Genomic DNA, 20,841 nt, shown 5'->3' on the forward strand with positions numbered 1-20,841 from the left:
TTATCTTAACTATTGTAAGTAATGTTGCAATAAACCCCTATAAAAATACAAGTGAGTATATTTTTGAATTTGTATTTTTGTTTTCTTTGGGTAAATATCCAGCAGTAGAATTACTGGATCATACAGTAATCCTGTTTTTAATTTTTTGAGGAATGTCCATACTATGATCCACATTCCCTCCAACAGTGCATGAGGGCTCCTCTTTCTCCATGTCCTCTCCAACACTTGTTATTTCTTGTCTTTTTGATTCTAGCCATTCTGACAGGGGTAAGGTGATATCTTCTTGTGTTCGGACCTGTAGAACTGGGAGCTAATGAATTGGTGTTGTTTTCAACTGCTAAGTTTGTGATAATTTATTATGCAGAAAAGTGGCCCATTTTCCCTGTATCTTCACCTCCTTTTTTGTAGGTACTATTCTCAGAGATAAACAACTTGCTTCCAGACATGTTCATTTTTTATTTTTTTTAAAAGATTTTATTTATTTATTTGACAGAGAGAGAGATCACAAGTAGGCAGAGAGGCAGGCAGAGAGAGAGAGAGGAGGAAGCAGGCTCCCTGCTGAGCAGAGAGCCCGATACAGGACTCGATCCCAGGACCTTGAGATCATGACCTGAGTCGAAGGCAGTGGCTTAACCCACTGAGCCACCCAGGTGCCCCCGACATGTTCATTTTTATCAGGAATATTTTATGGGTATATTTTTTGACTAATGTATCCCCAGCAAAGTATAGTCAGGTTTCTAAATTTTTCCTATTTTTTTTTCAAAAGTTCGAAAACATTTCAAGCACAGGAAAAAAGTCTAGAGAATCTAGTAAACCACTTTGTATGCATTATCAGGGTTAAGAAATAAAATATTACTGCCCCATATAAAAACCATGTGTACTCTCCCCAGAGTCCTATTGTCCTCACTTCAGTTACTCACCATCTTTAATTTGATGTTTCTCATTCCACATGTTTTTATACTTTTTAAAAACATATATGTATCCATAAATAATATATAATATACTTTTTTGTGTGATTTTTATCTTTACATAAATGACATCATGTTATCTGTTACTTTCTGCAAACTGGTTTTTGTTTTGTTTTGTTTTGTTTTACTCAATATTATGTTTTTGTTAACAGTTTTATTTTATTTGGGTAGCTAATATTCCTGGTTGAAAGCTAGACAGTCCCTCACCCAGGAATTTATAAAGATATTGGAAAGAGTGACACACAGACACCAATGGATATGAAATAAAGCTTATTACTCACACAGAAAGGGCAAAAGGAGTCCCTAAGGAGAAGGGGTCAGGTTCAGTCAGAAGTGAAGAAAGAATGAAGCCAAAAAAATGGATTGGGCTCTTATGCTGGGTAGGAGATGAGACTAGGGAAGAGTTCTTTTGTACAGGCTGAGCTTTGGAAGGTCTGAACTGCCCACTGTGCAAAGGGTGAGAGTGGTGTGCTCTAGCTATCTTATCTAGGTTACCTAGATATGGCACAGACAGAGAAGAGGCATTAGGATCTAAGGGCTGTCAATAGTCAGCCATCAAAAACAGAGGAAGCCTCCGGCTCCAGCTCCTGGGTGACCCAAGTTGGTTGGGCCTCCCACTCTTGGTTTTGGCTAGAGTTATGAACCCAGGGTCGTGGGATTGAACCCTGCTGCAAGCTTCTTGGTGGAGTCTGCTTATCCCCACCCCACCCCTCTCTGCTCCTTCCCCTTTTCACATACACACACTCTCACTCTCTCACTAAAATAAATAAATAAAAAAAATTTAAAAATAGAGTAAGCCTTTTTCTTACAGCCATGCTGGGAAATAAAGTTCTTTTTTTTTTTTTTTTAAGATTTTATTTATTTGACAGAGAGAGGTCACAAGTAGAGAGAGAGAGAGGAAGGAGCAGGCTCCCTCCTAGCAGAGAGCCTGATGTGGGACTCGATCCCAGGACCCTGAGATCCTGACCTGAGCTGAAGGCAGAGGCTTAACCCACTGAGCCACCCAGGCAGCCCAGGAAACACAGTTGTACTTAGCTCATTTTCACTGTGTATTTTGTGATTATATCACCATTTATCAGCTCCTCTGTTCATGAATATTTAGGTTATAAAACTTAAAGACTTTTCTATTTATTTATTTGATAGAGAGATAGGGAGAGAAAAAACAAGTGGGGGATGGGGAGAGCAGCAGAGACAGAGGGAGAAGCTGACTCCCCTCTCAGCAGGGACCCCGTCACGGGGTTCCATCCTAGGATCCCAGGATCATGACCTGAACCAAGGACAGACACTCAGCCGACTGAGCCACTTAGGCACCCCTGAATACTTAGGATTTTTTCTAATCCTTAGCTATCTCAAACAAAGCTGCAGAGAATACTTTTTTTAATTTTTTTTTTACACGAGTCCAGGTATATAGGAGAATTTCTGGGTCATAGGGAAGGCATATTTTCAACTTCTCAAGATACACTCAATTGCTCTCTGAAGTGGCTCTGCAAGGTAGCATTCTTGTTACTTGTGTATGAAGTGCTTGCTTCTTCACATCCTTCCTAATATTTGATATTGTCAGACTTTTAAATTTGTGCAATAGGTGTGAAATAGAAGCTAATTTTTTATTTGCATTTCTTATTTACCAATTACCAATAAGATTAGACATCTTTTCCTATATTGTTCATTCAAATTTCTTATTCTATACATTGACCATCTGTCCTGCCCTTTGATCTTTTTTCTATTAGAATATATTTTTAAATTTTATCTGTAGAACTGCTTTTACATGTTTTCACTACTAGTCCTTTAATCTATGCTTTGTAAATAAATTCCTTCACTTTGGGGTTTATCTTGATTTCAATTATAGTGTCTTTTGGTATACAGAATTTTTAAATTTTAATTTAGCCTAATTTATTCATCTTCTTCCTTATGATGTGTAATTTTTAAATCTTATCTAAACCGTCCTTTCCTAACCTAGACTCATAAAGACATTTTTCTATATTTTCTTCTAAAAGTTTTTAAAATTTTTCTATCCACATTTATATTTTTATTCACCTGAAATTTGTTTTGAGGAAAAATATGAAGTAGAGATTGAGTTTTTTTTTTTCTCTCAGTATGGAAAACTAGCTATTCCTGTCCTATCCCCACTCATTTGCAATACCTCCTCTGTTTCATAACAAGCTTCCATATGGAAGTGGAACTATTTATAGGCCTTCCATCAATCTATTTGTTTTATCCCTGAGCTAGTCTTACCTTGTATTAAACTACACTACCCTAAGTACAGTAGCTTTAGAAAGGAAGATTCATGATTTATTTTGAAGAGTGAATCCCCTTGTTCTTCAAAATTATTTTGGCAATTCCTGGTCCTTTATTCATTCAAATGGACTCAAGAATAAGGCTGGTTAACTTTTATCAAAAAAGTCTGTTGGACTTTGGATTTGGGGAGAACAGATGTCTTTATGTTATTGAGACTTCCATCTGTGAACATTTCTTTCTTTATTATCTTTCAAAAGTTTTCTTTTTATTTTTCTGTTATAAAAGCCTTCTACACTTGTTAAAGATTTATTTCTAGATACCATACATGTCTTGTTGTTATATATGTTATATATGTTATTATAAATAACATCTTTAAAATTATATTTTTGAACTATTTGTCATTGGTTTGGAGAGATGTAGTTGGTTTGCATAACCATTTATCTCTTTGTTCCTTTGGATATTTTTGTGTAGAAAATCATATAAGTTGAAAATAATTACAGATTTTGACTTTTTTTGAATCCTTATATCCAATTATACAATATTACTGTATAATATTATTATAACAATATAATATACAATATTACTTAACTATTCAATATTACTATACAATATTACTATATAATATATTACTATATATTACTGTATAATAAGATATTAACTATATTATACAATATAATAAAATATTACTATGTATAGAACATTACTATATATAATTGTATATATACACTATACAATATTACTATATATATTACTATATAATATAGTATATTGTAGGGTATATTATATACAATATAATAGTACTATACAATATTACTATATACACTATTACTATTGTAATACAATATTACTATATATAATATAATATGCAATATTAACTATATAATATTACTATATATAATATTACTATAATTATACAATATTACTTAAGTATATAATATTACTATACATACTTAACTATACAATATTACTATATATAATAAAGTATATGGTAGAGTATAATATATGATATCAATGTATATATACAGTTGGCTCTTGAACAACATGGATTTGAACTGCATGAGTCCACTTATGTGCAAATTTTTTCCAATAAATATATTATAGTACTTTAAACATGGTTTCTCTTTTTAATGGTTTTCTTTTAATATTTCCTCTAGCTTTATTATAAGAATACAGTATATAATACATATAACATACAAATATGTGTTATTTGATGTTTTATGTTATTCATAATGCTTCCAATCAACAGTAGATTATTAGTACTTAAGTTTCGAAGGAGTCAAAAGTTACACGCAGATTTTCAACTACATGGGGATGAACACCCCTGACCTCCATGCTGTTCAAGAGTCAACTACATATAGTATAGACTTAGTATACCCATATGTATGTGCTATTACTATATTATAGCTATATTATATGATAATATGTTATTATATAATATGCCACTTTTATAATTATATATACTAATTATGTAATGTAAATATATCATATAACTATAATAACACCCTGACATTCTTGCTGACAGATCCTATAGGAAGAAAAGATGTTTAACATATAAAGGACTCCCTGATTATTTTTTAGTGAGAAATCCAGGAACTGATTAAGTAGCTCCATTCAATAGTTCACTATGAGAATTAGGCCTGTAAATCCTTTCCAATATTTGCCTGAAATAAAATTGAATATAATGTTTATCAGGATCCATTAGCTTAGGCTCTGCACTTAAAGTCAGTTCTCCAGAAATGGTAATAATTTGTACTTCTCCAATGAACTTTGCTGTTAAGTGTTCCTTAGAACCAAAGACATAACGTTAAGTATAAAGGGATAGTACATTATTCTGTTCAGTCTTCCGTAACAAAATACCAAAGACTGGGTGGCTTAAACAAAACACCACAGACGTTGGTGACTTGAACAATAGAAATTTATTATCCCACACTTCTGGAGGCTGGGAGTCCTGCACTGAGGTCCACAGGGTCAGCTTCTGGTGAGGGCCCTCCTCTTGGCTTGTGGATGGCCACTTTCTTGCTGTGCCCTTGCATCATGGAGAGACAGTAAGCTCTAGCTTCTCTTCTCAAAAGGATGCTAATTCTTTCAGATCAGGGCCCCATCCTTAAGACCTCATTTAACTTTTAATTACTTCCTTACTCGACATGCAGTCCTATGGGGGTTAGGCCTTTCACAAATTTTAAGGGGGTAAATTGGTCCTTTCCATTCCCTTTGTAAAAGATGTACATACTTATGACCTGACAACTCATGGCTAGACGCTCATGGCTAGAAGCCTACTCACTAATAGGCCCCACACTTCTATTCTCATGTGGTGAATGGTGAGCGTCTTAAGAGTCAGTTGTGTTGGGGGCACCTGGGTGGCTCAGTCAATTAAGCATGTCAGAGCCCCGAGTCAGGCTCTCTGCTCAGTGGGGAGACTGCTTCTCCCTCTGCTGCTCCCCCTGTTTGTGCATGCTCTCTCTTTGTGTCAGATAAGTAAAATTTTTTTTAAACCTTAAAAAAAAATTTGTGTTGATTCCCAAACTTGTTAATACCTGTTGAACCTGTTATTTTAATTATATTATTTAATCTGCAAACTAATAAGTACAAAAGTGAAAAGAAGTTACTGTGAAAACTCAACTGTCCATTCCTGGAAAGATTCAATAGTTTTAAAAATGTGAAAATACTTGACAAAACAATTATAATAGATTAGAAAACACTAAAAGTCCAGAATCTGCACCAAGGGTGTTTCAGAAGTGGCTTTAGTTCTCATTCCACTTTCAAGCAACTGAGAGTGGACAGTGTGAAAAATGCAGTATGCGTGTTGTTTATGTAAATCTGTGGTCCTGGTATCCCTCACATCAGCAGATTCAAAGAACAGATTTCAGTAAGGGCTGACAAGTCATGTGCATTTATATATTTTATGATAAAATAAAATGAGGAGACATGTTTTTATGATTTTGAACTGCCTTTAGCAACCAATTGCTTTTCCTAATCACACCAGTAGAACTCCTCTTTTACTTGTGACACCTGAGTGGCTCAGTAGATTAAGTATCTGCCTGCAGCTCAGGTCATGATCCCAGGGTCCTGGGATTGAGTCCCGCATTGAGCTCCTTGCTCACGGAGGAGTCTGCTTTTCCCTCTGCCTGCTGCTTCCCATGCTTGTAGTCTCTTGCTCTCTTTCTCTCTTTGGCAAAAAAAATAGGTAAAATCTTTAAAAACGTAACAACAACAAAATGTCTCTTATACTGCTGATCAGGGCTAGATTGGAGCATGATTAGTTCACTAGTGACTGACTCAGAGTAAGCCACAGACTTCAGCACTGTGTCTCTTGCTGGTGTATCTCAATGGCCAGCCACTGACCTGTATACACAGAGAAGGCACATGCACACCAACAGTCAGAAGGCTGTGCTTGTCAATCATGCCATTAATTTTCTTTTCTGAAGATTTTTTATTTATTTATTTGGCTGACAGAGAAAGAGAGCACAAGCAGAGGGAACAGGAAAGGGAGAGGGAGAAGCAGGCCCCCTCCCGAGCAGGGAGCCCACTGGGGGGCTTGACCCAGGACTCTGGGATCATGACCTGAGCCGAAGGCAGCTGCCTAACTGAGCCACCCAGGAGCCCCAGTCATGCCATTAATTTTTGAAACGAGAAGGTAACGTGGTGAGCCCGCTGGCAGATACTGCTCCATAGAACCCCGGAACAAATAACACCAGGGAAAAGTCATCTCTAGGGTATTGCTTTTCCCTTGAGCTATAGTGATGGAAAGAACATTAATTTCTTAACCCTTGCACCTGTGGTGTGTCGCGTGCAGCATGACGGCAAATACTGACAGTGCTTTAGAGGAACACACTATCTTTCATCCAGGAAGTTCATAGTTTTTAACAGATACTTGCCTTCGAGGACGAAGAGGTAAATAGGAGCAAGTTCACATTTTCATTTTCAAAAGAGACATTACACTCAAGAGAAACTCAACTGTTGACTCAGATCCTCTTGTGATTCTCCCAGTTCCCATCTTACCGAATCTCTTCCAGCAGGCCCGCGGAGTCCGAAAACTCTTGGCGTGGTCAGGGTCCCCACGCCCTATTTGTGACCCTCCACGTGTCAGCCGCCTGAGCTCTCCCTTTGGAGACAATGTTAAACAGCTGTTGGAGCAATGCCTCTCGGGCTGTGTCACTACTCCCATGCCTTCCCGGCACAACTGGCAGTTAATCCAAACAGGGCAGAGGTTGTGAGAGTGGGGAGAGCCGCTTGAGCTCAACTCTGACACGGCAATGGTGGCCTTGAACTATGAACTGCTGACCATAATGTTTCCAGACTTTGTGGTGTTACCAGCATCACAGTGACAAATACTTTAAGTTGACTGAAAGGGCTCTTTGAATTCTCACCAGAATGGGCAAGTTATATGCAAGAGGGCATGATATGAATTTATGCTCATTAAGGTTAATCTCTGTGACTAGCTCCATTGGATTGTCTAAGTGAAAATGACATGGGCTAATAGCAGGCATAATGAGAGGGAGCGGAAGACAGCGCTGAGAACTTTCTAAATCAGCGTGAAGACAGTGGTAGAACAGAAGATTCTTGGAGCTGGGAGAAAACACTGGAATCCATTTAGTCCAATGGCTTATTTTACAGATTAAGAAATAGCCAACATGTTTCTCATTAGGAATACCACTGGCATTTGGGTGGGACAATTCTTTGCTCTGAGAGGGCATTCTACACATTGTGGGATGTTCATCATCCCTGGCACTTGTCCACTAAATGCCAGTCACCCCTACAGTCATTGTGACAACAAAATGCCCCCACAACCTTCCCAATGTGTCTAAGGGAGTTGTACCTCTCCCTGTTGAAAACCTCTGAGCCACGGTGCTCATAAACAGCCAGGAAGCATGTGGTAATACAAATGATTCACTGATAATGCTTTTTAAAATTTAATGAGTGTGAGAATCAACCAGAAATCTGGTTAAAAACGCAGAGCTGGATTCAACAGTTCTGGGATGGAGCTAGGATTCTGCATTTCTAACCACCTCATAGGTGATGCTAGATCGTTAGTTCCTGGATGCTGCTTTGAGTAACAATGAACCAGGGATCTAATTAAGAGCATGTCTGAACTGTCTTGGTGTTTTTACTGGTTCATTTCACACCCGGAGTTGTGGCTAAGGAATGCCCCCAAAGGGTATCTGCTCTTCGTATGGGCTTTTCAGGAGATCTGCTCTGGCTTTGCCCTAGAGACTTAGGAACTCTACCTTCATTTGCTCTTCTCCTGGGTGACCTGATGGCAGATTGTCTTTGCCTCCCTGCACAGCAGCCTTTAGACTGTCTTTTCGTTTCCGGAGCCCGACTTTCTGTAAGACACTCTTTTATAGTCACATGCCCTCATTCATTCAGCTGAGGCTTCTAGAAGCCCTGGTGAGACCAAAATCATGGCCCCTGCTTGCTAAATGAGCTGGCAGAGGTGAATGGGGCCTAGGAGCACCTCTGAACTGTCACTTATATTGGTGACAGAGCTGGCCAGAGTCAGTATTTCCTAACTCCTGGCTTAGAGATCCTCCCCAGTAGCCTCTGTTCTTATTTCCTTTCTAATCCTATCATTAAGTGAAACTATGTATCACACAGTGCATGTATTTAACTTATTAGGAAACTGCCACCCACTGTACTGTAGTAACAGGGCTTCTCATAGGTCAGTTTCCTGGATGAGGCTCAACGTAGGGAAACACTCTTGCAACAGGTAACAAATGGCATTGCTGAAAAATAAGTTCTGGTGGGCACTGTTGTCATTTTCTTTTTCCATTCCTGCCATTTCTGTGCCTCAAAGGGCAATCCACATGACATATGGGAGAGAATATTTGCAAGTCATGTATTTGATAAGGAATTGACATCCAGAATACATAAAGAACTCCTACAACTCAACAACAAAGAAACCAAGTCAATTTAGAAAATGGGCAAAGGTCTTGAATAGGTCTTGAATAGGTATTTCTCAAAATATAGACAAATGGCCAAGAAGCACATGAAAAGATGCTGCAAGTATTAAGGACATGTAAATCAAAACTGCAATGAGGGGCGCCTGGGTGGCTCAGTGCATTAAAGCCTCTGCTTTCAGCTTAGGTCATGATCCCAGAGTCCTGGGATCGAGCCCCACATTGGGCTCTTCCTCTCTCTCTGTCTGCCTCTCTAGCCTACTTGTGATCTCTCTCTGTCAAATAAATAAATAAAATCTTTAAAAAAAAAAACAAAAAACCTGCAATGAGCAGGCGCCTGGGTGTCTCAGTCATTAAGCATCTGCCTTAAACTCAGGTCATAATCCAGGGTTCTGTTAGGCAGGAAGCCTGCTTCTTCCTCTCCCACTTCCCCTGCCCCTACTTTGTTCCCTCTCTCGCTGTCTCTCTCTCTCTCTGTCAAATAAATAAAAATCTTTAAAAACAAAACAAAACTGCAATGAGCTACCACCTCACACCTTTCAGGAAGATGACTGGGTTAGCTTGCTGGGGCTACAGCAACCAAATGCCACAGCCTGGGGGACTTAGACAGCAGAAACATATTTTCACATGGTTCTGGAAGCTAGATGTTTCGTTTCTTCTAAAGCCAGACTCTCCCCTTGGCTTGCAGGTGACAGCCTTTCCCCTGTGTGCTCACGTGGCCCTTCCTCTGTGTGCACATACCCCTGGTTTCTCTCCGGATAACCTAATCTCTTCTTATAAGGACACTAGGCAGATCGGATTAGGGCTAACCCTTGTGACCTCATTTTAATTTAATTACCCCTTAAAGGCCTTATCTAAAAATATGGTTACATGGTGATTTACTGGGGATTGGAATTTGAACATATGAATTTTTTTTAAAGACTCTCTTTAAAAATCCACCCCCCCCCCAGGGAGGGGGGAGAAGAGAGTGAGAGAATGCTCAAGTTGGGGGAGGGGCAGAGCAAGGAGCCCAATGTGGGACTCAATCCCAGGACCCTGGGATCATGACCTGAGCTGAAGGCAGAGCTTAACTGATGGAGCCATATAGGCGCCCGAACATATCAATTTTGGGAGGACATAATTCAGTCCATAATGGCTACTACCAGAAAAACAGAAAATAACAAGTGTCAGTGAGACTGTGGGGAAATGGGAGCCCTTGTGCACAGCTGATGAAAATGGAAAACGATGCAGCTGCTGTGGAAAGCAGTACAGCAGTCTTCAAAAAATTAAAAATAGAATTATTGTCTGATTGAGCAACTCGATTTCTGGATATATACCCCAAAGAGTTGAAAGCAGGAGCTTAAAGAGATACATGTGCACACATGTTCACAACAGCACTATTCACAATATTCGAAAGGTGGAAGCCATCCAAGTGTCCATCAAGGGGTGAACGGGTAAAGGCAATGTGGTGTATATGCACAATGGAATATTATTCAGCCTTAAAAAAATTTCAGCAAGAAATTCTGACACATATTACAATATGGATGAAGCTTGAGGACATCAGGCAGTCACAAAAAGACAAATACTGTATGATTCCACTTATATGAAGCAGTCAAATTCATAAAGATGGAAAGTAACATGGAGTTGCCAGGGGCAGGTGAGGGAGCCAAGACCAGGGAGCTGTGTTCAATGAGTACAGAGTTTCTATTCTACATGATGAATGAGTTCTGGAGGTTGGTGGCAAAACAATGCAAATCTATTTAGTACGACTGAACTGTATACTGGTTAAGATGGGAAATCTTATGTTGTGTATATTTTACTACAGTTAAAAATAAAACAAACAGGGGCACCTGGGTGGCTCAGTGGATTAAAGCCTCTGCCTTCAGCTTGGGTCATGATCCCAGGGTCCTGGGATCGAGCCCCACATCGGGCGCTCTGCTCAGCAGGGAGCCTGCTTCCCCCTCTCTCTCTGCCTGACTCTCTGCCTACTTGTGATCTCTGTCTATCAAATAAATAAATAAAATCTAAAAAAAAAATTAAAAAGAAAACAAACAAAAAACAGCTTTGGCGATGATAGAAGAGGAAAGCCATCAGAAAATGGGTGAGGGGGCACCTGGTGGGCTCAGTTGGTGGTGCATGAGACTCTTGGTCTCAGGGTTGTGAGTGTGAGTCCCACATTGCATGCAGAGATTACATAAGAATTAAAAAATTGTAAAAAAAAAAAAAAAGAAGAAGAAGAAGAAGTAGAAGAAGGGCACCTGCGTGGTGTAGTTGGTTAAGCATCTGACTCTTTATTTTGGCTCAGGTCATGATCTCAGGGTTGTGAGATGGAGCCCCATGTCACACTCTGCACACAGTGTGGAGCCTGCTTGAGATGATGCTCTCACCTGGTCCCTCTGCCCCTCAAGATCAGGGTGTCTCTCTCTCTTTCTCTCAAATAAATAAATAAATCTTTTTTTAAAAAATAAAAAGTAAATGGCTGAGGAGCTAAATGAAAAATTTAAATCCTTATAAAACCATTTCATTACTAAATGGAGATGCTTTCAATGACTTAATTTTGCTGATACAAACCTGTTAATTGTTCCTTTTTGGTTGCGCAGAAATCTGCTGCAAGGCAGGAATGGACTTGGTCAATCCTGACCTCTTCCCCAGACTTTGCTCAGGAGGTCATGCAGCATAATGCCTAGGATTAGACGCTGCTCTCAGTTCAGCAGTGACAAGCATCCCTGAGGACTCAGGAGCTCCTCTTGTCCCTGCTGCACAACTGCAGAATTCTCTTTGGGGCAAAACAAAGAGTTTTGTCCAGCTGTGCTTAAACTGTAATGAGAACAGCATAGAGATGTCAACTTGCAAGCTGTTTGATCCGGAGAAGGTTATACTGGTGGTAGCTGTCAACACACTAACTCATAGCTCTAATACTAGAATTGTTTGTTGCCTAACAAGCCATCATCTTTGACATCCACCGGAAACTGAAGTCATTGCTTGTGTAAGGCCATGGGGAAGTAGGAAATGCAAAACCCTTACAAAATTGCTTTACATTCCGAGTAGACTGATTTTTTTCTTTGGGATTTGGCTGATATTCACACCATTTGCCATTTGCCCATACTATGTGATAGACAATCTGTAATCTTCTCCAAGACATAAATGAGAGAGTATGGAATTCACTTTAATTGCATGCTATTCACTTTTAATTAATTAATTAAATTTTATAGGTATGATCAATAAGGCTTTTTCTGAGGCACAAAGTTCTTTTATAATCACCATAATGAATGTTAGCATTTATGAAGAATCTGAAAGAGATGACCAAGTTCAGAATGAGGACAAGAGAAATTTATTTAAATGACAAAAATTTGAGTTCCTACTACACCCTTATAGGTGTTGCTATGTTTTTTTTTCATTTACTCATTTATTGCTTTTTTCATTCTTCACATATTTTAAAGGAATATAAAACTACTTATTGACCACTGTTTACCAGTATTTACAATAAAGTAAACAATATACAGTTGGATACTATTTTGATTACAAAGTTATTGTTTTTCCTGGTTTCTGCTGAACCAGTAAGTAACCCAAATACTGAAAAGATTGAGCCTACATGTCAAGAATGAATTGGGGTAAAGAAAAAATATGCAGGTTAAGAATTTGGATTACAGAAGTCTGTCCACCCATTTATTCCAGCAGGTGCTAAACTGCCAACATCTCTAACCATCTGATTATGATTAGTTTCCATGAACAAAGTCTTAGTTCATGAATCATGAGGTTTTAGTCAATACAGCTCAGAGATTTCAACTTTATTTTTTTAAGATTTTATTTATTTATTTGACACAGAGAGAGATATCACAAGCAGGCAGAAAGGCAGGCAGAAAGATAGGGAGAAACAGGCTCCCCGCAGGACAGAGAGCCCAACATAGAGCTCCATCTCAGGACCCTGAGACCATGACTTGAGTTGAAGGCAAGGGTCAACCCTCTGAGCCACCGAGGTGCCCCGAGATTTCACCTTCTTGCAAAGGAATGGTTCACTAGAAGGAACCTTTAAATGTCCATTTAACTAAAGTTTTGCTTACCTAATTAAAACACATGACCAGTCTAGTTTTGTCATTTGGGTGGGGAGGTTGTTGGTGGTGATAAAATTTTCCTTTCAGGGATCTTTAAATACACTTGCATTTATATGACTGTAGATAAGGATATGGATGCTGATATGGCTGTTTTTAAATTATCCAATTTAAATTATTTACATTATATTTAAATTGTCCAATTAATTACAAAATTTGAAAGATTAAGGCTTCAGGAAAAACCAGTTTAAATTTAAGTGATTTATTTCTTAAATAGCTGAAAATGATAGCTTCCTGGACCATGGGCTTATCCATGGTTATAAAATGCTGGTTTTGTTTTGGTGAATGTTAAAAGCAAAAACCAAAAACCACTTAAATATGTATTTTAAGTATACATACAAAAAAACCCTAAATAAATAAAGAACCCAGAATGGTCCTTAGGCATATAGGAGTTAAACACAAATTCTGACTGAGTAATGACTGAAGATTTCCCCCAACATTTAGAGAAGGTGTTTTCTAATGCAGGGGGATAGTATACCATGGTCTCAAATATTCTTTTCTGATAAAGGAAGCAACTACAGAAAGCTCTTATTTGTTCAAAGTAACCAATGCTATATATGCAAAAACACCAACAACTCCCCCAATACTACTTCAAAACAAAGATATCAAACTTGATTTTCATTAGAATGTTATTTCTTCACACTAATAAATCAAAAAACAAAGACCCAGATTATAGATAGATAGATATAGGTATACATATAGATATATATCATCTTCTGGACAAGAATGGCAAGTGAATCTCTCTTCACAAAAAGCAATTACAATCTGAGGACACTTCATATTTGCCTCTTTTGCCAGCACCAAGTGTGCATCATCTGACTCTTTCCATTTCATGAGAAACATTAATTTCTCTCTGTCTGTGGCACCAGTTATTCACTCAGGATCAAGACCTCTGGCAAAGCCTTTTGATATCAGCAGCATCTCTGTTCTTTGATTTGCTATCATCAGATTCACTGTCAGATAGAGATTTTCTTTTTTACCATTTTTTTCTTTACCAGCTTTTTGAGAATTAAGAAATGCTTCAATGAACTCTGGACAATCTAAATTTTCTTCAGGCTCCCAAGCATTGTCAGCATCTGTAAATCCCAACCACTTTAGGAAATAATCCACCTTCCCATTCACTACATGTTGGTCCGGTCCTTTTTCCACCATAAATTCTTCAGGCTCTGCCTCTTCTACATTTTTACTTTTTCCATTCTGTTTCTTTCCCATATTTTGCAATGTAGTCTTATTGGAGGCCATTTTTTATAGCAGAATGAAGAGCTATTATTCACCACCTCCGAGCTGCTCCAGGTCCTGGGTCTGCGGCATCTCGGGCCCTGGGTGCCTCATGCTCCAAACCTCAAATATCTTTAAAAAAAAAAATTAACATTTAATTAACATATAACAAACATATTATTTGCTCCAGGGGTACAGGTCTGTGAATCATCAGGCTTACACATTTCACAGCACTCACCATAGCACATAACTCCCCTAACGTCCATAACCCAGCCACCCTATCCCTACCCATTGCCCCCACAGCAACATTCAGTTGGTTTCATGAGATTAAGAGTCTCTTACAGTTTTTCTCCTTCCCCAGTCCCATCTTGTTTCATTTGTTCCTTCTAGTTGCCCCATGACCCCCTGCCCTGCCTCTCAAATTCCTCACATCAGAGCGATCATATGATAAATGTCTTTCTCTGATTAACTTATTTCACTTAGCATGATAAACTCAAGTCCCATCCACATTGCCACAAATGGCAAGACTTCGGAGTATTTTCATGGCTGCATAGTATTCCATTGTACATATATACCACTTCTTCTTTATCCATTCATCAGTTCATGGACATCTAGGTTCTTTCCATAGTTTGGCTATTGCGGACATTGTTGCTACAAACATTCAGGTGCACATGCCTCTTCAGATCACTACATTTGTATCTTTACAGTAAATACCCCGTAGTGTGATTGCTGGGTCATAAGGTAGCTCTATTTTTAACTTTTTGAGGAACCTCCATGCTGTTTTCCAGAATGGCTGCACCAGCTTGCATTCCCACCAACAATGTAGGAGGGTTCCCCTTTCTCCGCATCCCATCCAACATCTGTCGTTCCCTGACTTGTTAATTTTAGCCATTCTGACTGGTGTGAGGTGGTATCTCATGGTGGTTTTGATTTGTATTTCCCTGATGCCGAGTGATACTGAGCACTTTTTCATGTGTGTCTTGGCCATCTGGATGTCTTCTTTGCAGAAATGTCTGTTTATGTCTTCTTCCCGTTTCTTGATTGGATTATTTGTTCTTTGGGTGTTGAGTTTGATAAGTTCTTTATAGATTTTGGATACTAGCCCTTTATCTGATATGTCATTTGCAAATATTTTCTCCCATTCTGTCAGTTGTCTTTTTGTTTTGTTTTTGTTTTTTGTTTGTTTTTTTGTTTTTGTTTGTTTGTTTGTTTTTTGATTTTCAAAAGCTTTTGATCTTGATGAAGTCCCAGTAGTTCATTTTGGCCCTTGTTTCCCTTGACTTTGGAGATATTTCTAGGAAGAAGTTGCTATGGCTGAGGTCGAAGAGGTTGCTGCCTGTGTTCTCCTCAAGGATTTTGTTGGATTCCTTTCTCACATTGAGGCCTTTCATCCATTTTGAGTCTATTTTTGTGTGTGGTATAAGGAAATGGTCCAATTTCATTCTTCTGCATGTGGCTGTTCAATATTCCCAACACTATTTGTTAAAGAGACTGTCTTTTTTCCATTGGACATTCTTTCCTACTTTGTTGAGAATTAGTTGACCATAGTGTTGAGGGTCTGTTTCAGGTCTCTCTATTCTGTTCTACTTATCTAAGTGTCTACGTTTGTGCTAGTATGATACTGTCTTGATGATTACAGCTTTATAATAGAACTTGAAGTCTGGAATTGTGACACCGCCAACTTTGGTTTTCTTTTTCAACATTCTTCTGGCTATTTGGGGTCTTTCCTGGTTCCATATAAATTTTAGGAGTAAGTGTTCCATTTCTTTGAAAAAAATGAATGGTATTTTGATAGGAATTGTGTTAAATGTGTAGATTGCTTTAGGTAGCCTAGATATTTTCACAATATTTATTCTTCCAATCCATGAGCATGGAATGTTTCTCCATTTCTTTGTGTCTTCCTCAATTTCTTTCATGGGTACTTTATAGTTTTCTGAGTAGAGATTCTTTGCCTCTTTACGTTTATTCCTAGGTATCTTATGGTTTCAGGTGCAATTGTAAATGGGATTGACTCCTTAATTTCTCTTTCTTCTGTCTTGCTGTTGGTATATAGAAATGCAACTGATTTCTGTGCACTGATTTTATATTCTGACAATTTACTAAATTCCTGTATGAGTTCTAGGAGTTTGGGAGTGAAGTCTTTTGGGTTTTCCACATAAAGTATCATATCATCTGCAAAGAGTGAGAGTTTGACTTCTTTGCCAATTCGGATGACTTTAATTTCTTTTTGTTGTCTGATTGCTGAGGCTAAGACTTCTAGTACTATGTCGAATAGCAGTGGTGACAGTGGACAGCCCTGCCATGTTCCAGACCTTAGGGAAATAGCCCTCAGTTTTTCCCCCATTGAGAATGATATTCACTGTGGGTTTTTCATAGATGGCTTTGATGATATTGAGGTATGTACCCTCTATCCCTACACTGTGAAGAGTTTTGATCAAGAAAGGATGCTGTACTTTGTCAAATGCTTTTTCAGCATCTATTGAAAGTATCATATGGTTGTTGTTTTTTCTTGCATTAATGTAGTGTATCACATTGATTGATTTGCAGATGTTGAACCAAACTTGCAGCCCAGGAATAAATCCCAATTGGTTGTGGTGAATAATCCTTTTAATGTACTGTTGGATCCTATTGGCTAGAATTTTGGTGAGAATTTTTGCATGTCCATCAAGGATATTGGTCTGTAATTCTCCTTTTTGATGGGGTCTTTGTCTGATTTTGGGCCTTATAAAATGCTGGCCTTATAAAACGAATTAGGAAGATTTCCTTCCATTTCTATTTTTTTAAACAGTTTCAGAAGAATAGGTATAAATTCTTCTTTAAATGTTTGGTAAAACTCCCCTGGGAATCCGTCTGGCCCTGGGTTCTTGTTTGTTGGGGGAATTTGATGACTGTTTCAATCTCCTTACTGGCTATGGTTCTGTTCAGGTTTCCCATTTCATCCTGGTTCAGTTTTGGCAGTTTGTATGTCTCTAGGAATGCATCCAGTTCTTCCAGATTGTCAAATTTGCTGGTGTACAGTTGCTCGTAAATGTTCTTATAAAGGTTTGTATTTCTTTGGTGTTGGTTGTGATCTCTCCTTTTTCATCCATGATTTTATTAATTTGGGTCTTTTCTCATTTATTTTTGATAAGTCTGGCCAGGGGTTTATCAATCTTATTAATTCTCTTAAACAACCCAACTCCTTGTTTCATTGATTTGTTCTACTGTTCTTTTGGTTTTGATTTCATTGATTTCTGCTCTGATTTTTATGATTTCTCTTCTCCTGCTAGGTTTAGGGTTTCTTTGCTGTTCTTTCTTCAGCTCCTTTAGGTGTAGGGTTAGGTTGTATACTTGAGACATTTCTTGTTTCTTTTCTTCTTCTTTTTTTTTTTTTAGATTTTATTTATTTATTTATTATTTATTTGACAGACAGAGATCACAAGCAGGCAGAGAGAGAGGAGAAAGCAGGCTCCCCACGGAGCAGAGAGCCCAATGTGGGGCTCGATCCCAGGACCCTGGGATCATGACCTGAGCTGAAGGCAGAGGCTTTAACCCACTGAGCCACCCAGGTGCCCCCTTTTTTTGTTTCTTGAGAAAGGCTTGTATTGCTATATACTTTCCTCTCAGCCTTTGCCATGGCCCCAAATTTTGAACAGTTGTGTTTTAATTTTCATTTATTTCCATGATTTTTTTAAATTCTTCTTTAATTTCCCAGTTGACCCATTCATTCTTTAGTAGGATGCTCTTTAGCCTCCAGGTATTTGAGTTCTTTCCAACTTTCCTCTTGTGATTGAGTTCAAGTTTCAGATTGTTGTGGTCTGAAAATATGCTGGGAATGATCCTAATCTTTTGGTATCGGTTGAGAACTGATTTGTGACCCAGGATGTGATCTATTCTGGAGAATGTTCCATGTGCACTAGAGAAGAATGTTGTTTTGGGATGGAATGTCCTAAATATATCTGTGATGTCCATCTGGCCTTGTGTGTCATTTAAAGCCTTTATTTCCTTGTTGATCTTTTGCTTAGATATTCTGTCCATTTCAGTGAGGGCAGTGTTAAAGTCCCTTATTATTTATTGTATTATTGTTGATGTGTTTCTTTGATTTTGTTATTAATTGGTTTATATAGTTGGCTGCTCCCATGTCAGGGGCATAGATATTTAAAATTGTTAGATCTTCTTGTTGGATATACCCTTTAAGTATGATATACTGTCCTTCCTCATCTCTTATTATGGTCTTTGGCTTAAAATCTAATTGATCTGATATAAGGATTGCCACCCCAACTTTCTTTTGACGTCCATTAGCATGATAAATAGTTTTTCATCTCCTCACTTTAAATCTAGGTCTAAAATGAGTTTCTTGCAGACAGCATATTGATGGGTCTTGTTTTTTTTATCCATTCTGATACCTTGTGTCTAAATGGGGCCTTTAGCCCATTTACATTCAGGGTAACTTTTGAAAGACAGGAATTTAGTGTCATTGTATTGCCTGTAAGGTGACTATTACTGTATATTGTCTCTTCCTTTCTGGTCTGCTACTTTTAGGCTCTCTCTTTCCTTGGAGGACTGCTTTCAATATTTCCTATAGGGCTGTCTTGGGTGTTTGGAAATTCCTTTAGTTTTTGTTTGTCCTGGAAGCTTTTATCTCTCTATTTTCAGTGATAGCCCAGCTCAATATAGTCCTGCATATTTTTCTCATTTAGTGTTCTGAATATATCATGCCAGTCCTTTCTGGCCTGCCAGGTTAGTGGATAAGTCTGCTGCCAATCTAATATTTCTACCATTGTATGTTACAGACCTCTTGTCCCAAGCTGCTTTCAGGATTTTCTCTTTGCCACTGAGACTTGTAAGTTTTACTATTAGATGATGGGGTTTGGACCCATTTTATTGATTCTAAGGGGGTTCTCTGTGCCTCCTGGATTTTGATACTTGTTCCCTTCACCAAATTAGGGAAATTCTCTGCTATAATTGCTCCAATATATCTTCTGTCCCCCTCTCTCTTCTTCTTCTTCTGGGATCCCAATTATTTAATATTGTTTTATCTTACGGTATCACTTACCTCTCGAATTCTCCCCTTGTGGTCCAGTAGTGGTTTGTCTCTCTTTTGCTCAGCTTCTTTATTCTCTGCCATTTGGTCTTCTATATCACTAATTCTGTCTTCTGCCTCTTTTATCCTAACAGTGAGAGCATCCATTTTTTATTGCACTTCATTAATAGCTTTTTCTATTTCAACTTGGTTAGATTTTAGTTCTTTCATTTTTCCAGAAAGGGATTTTATTTCTCCAGAAAGGGATTCTCTAATATCTTCCATGCTTTTTCTGAGTTAGTACCTTGATAATTGTCATTCTGAACTCTAGTTCTGACAAATACTAATGTCTGTATTGATTAGATCCCTAGCCATCAGTACTGCCTGAGTGGTGAGTTGTTCTGCCTTGTAATTTTACCCAGATATGAATAGATGAATGTGTCACTATGTTTTAAAGCAGTTATTTCAAATGTTCTTTAGCAATTTAGTGTCAAGAAGGTTATCCCCTTTAGCAGAATACAATTTGTGCATAAAAAACAAAATGCAGTTTGATTACTGGCCTTTAAGAGAGACACATAAATATGCTTGACCATTTACAGATAACAGTATCTGTAAAGTAAGGGTCTAGATTCATTTTATGTGATAAATGATTAACGAACCTAAGAATACTACTTAGAGAAAATCTGAGAGATAGAATTTCCATTTTTAAAATATTTGCAGAGAGTCTCCTGGGTGGCTCAGTCATTAAGCATCTGCCTTCGGCAAAGGTCATGATCCCAGAGTCCTGGGATCAAGCCCCTCGTTGGGCTCTCTGCTCAGTGGGAAGCCTGCTTCTCCCTCTTCCACTCACCCTGCTTGGGTTTCTTTTCTTGCCGTGTCTCTTTCTGTCAAATAAACAAATAAAATCATAAAAAATAAAATAAAATATTTGCAGAGTTACTGGGTAAAAGGTAAGATATATTTGGGGCCCTGGGTGACTCAGTCGGTTAAGTGCCTGACTCTTAATTTCGGCTCAGATCATGATCTCAGGGTCCTGGGATTGAGCCCAGCACAGGGCTCTGCACTCAGGGGAGGCTGCTTGGGATTCTCACTCTTTCTCTCTCTGCTCCTCTCCCCATTCATGCTCTCTTGCTCATAAAAATAAATAAATAAATCTTTTTAAAAAAAAATGGTAAGTTATATTTCCATGGCATAGGGGTGGGGGCAGGGGCAGGGGCAGAAATATGATCACTAGATTAAAAGGAGAGTGGTATATTGAGTATGTTAATATTTTGGTTAATATAAAGCTAAATGTTTCTATAGCCAGTAGGATTTGTAAGTCAAATATGAACATCTGCAAAACAATTTCGTTTTTTTCTGCATCTACCAGATGTTTATCTCAAGTCTCCAGTTGCAGGGAAAAGGTCCTATCAGTGTAAACTAGGTCAGTTCAA

General features: G+C 38.3%; 1 pseudogene; it reads right to left on the minus strand.

Annotated features, from left to right (window-relative positions):
* Positions 1-12,995: 12,995 nt before the first annotated feature.
* Positions 12,996-20,841, minus strand: part of LOC101692036 — a 46,653-nt pseudogene continuing 38,807 nt past the window's right edge.

Source organism: Mustela putorius, unplaced genomic scaffold (genome assembly GCF_011764305.1).
Source record: "Mustela putorius furo isolate JIRA1106 unplaced genomic scaffold, ASM1176430v1.1 tig00000166_pilon_pilon_pilon, whole genome shotgun sequence".
Taxonomy (NCBI): domain Eukaryota; kingdom Metazoa; phylum Chordata; class Mammalia; order Carnivora; family Mustelidae; genus Mustela; species Mustela putorius.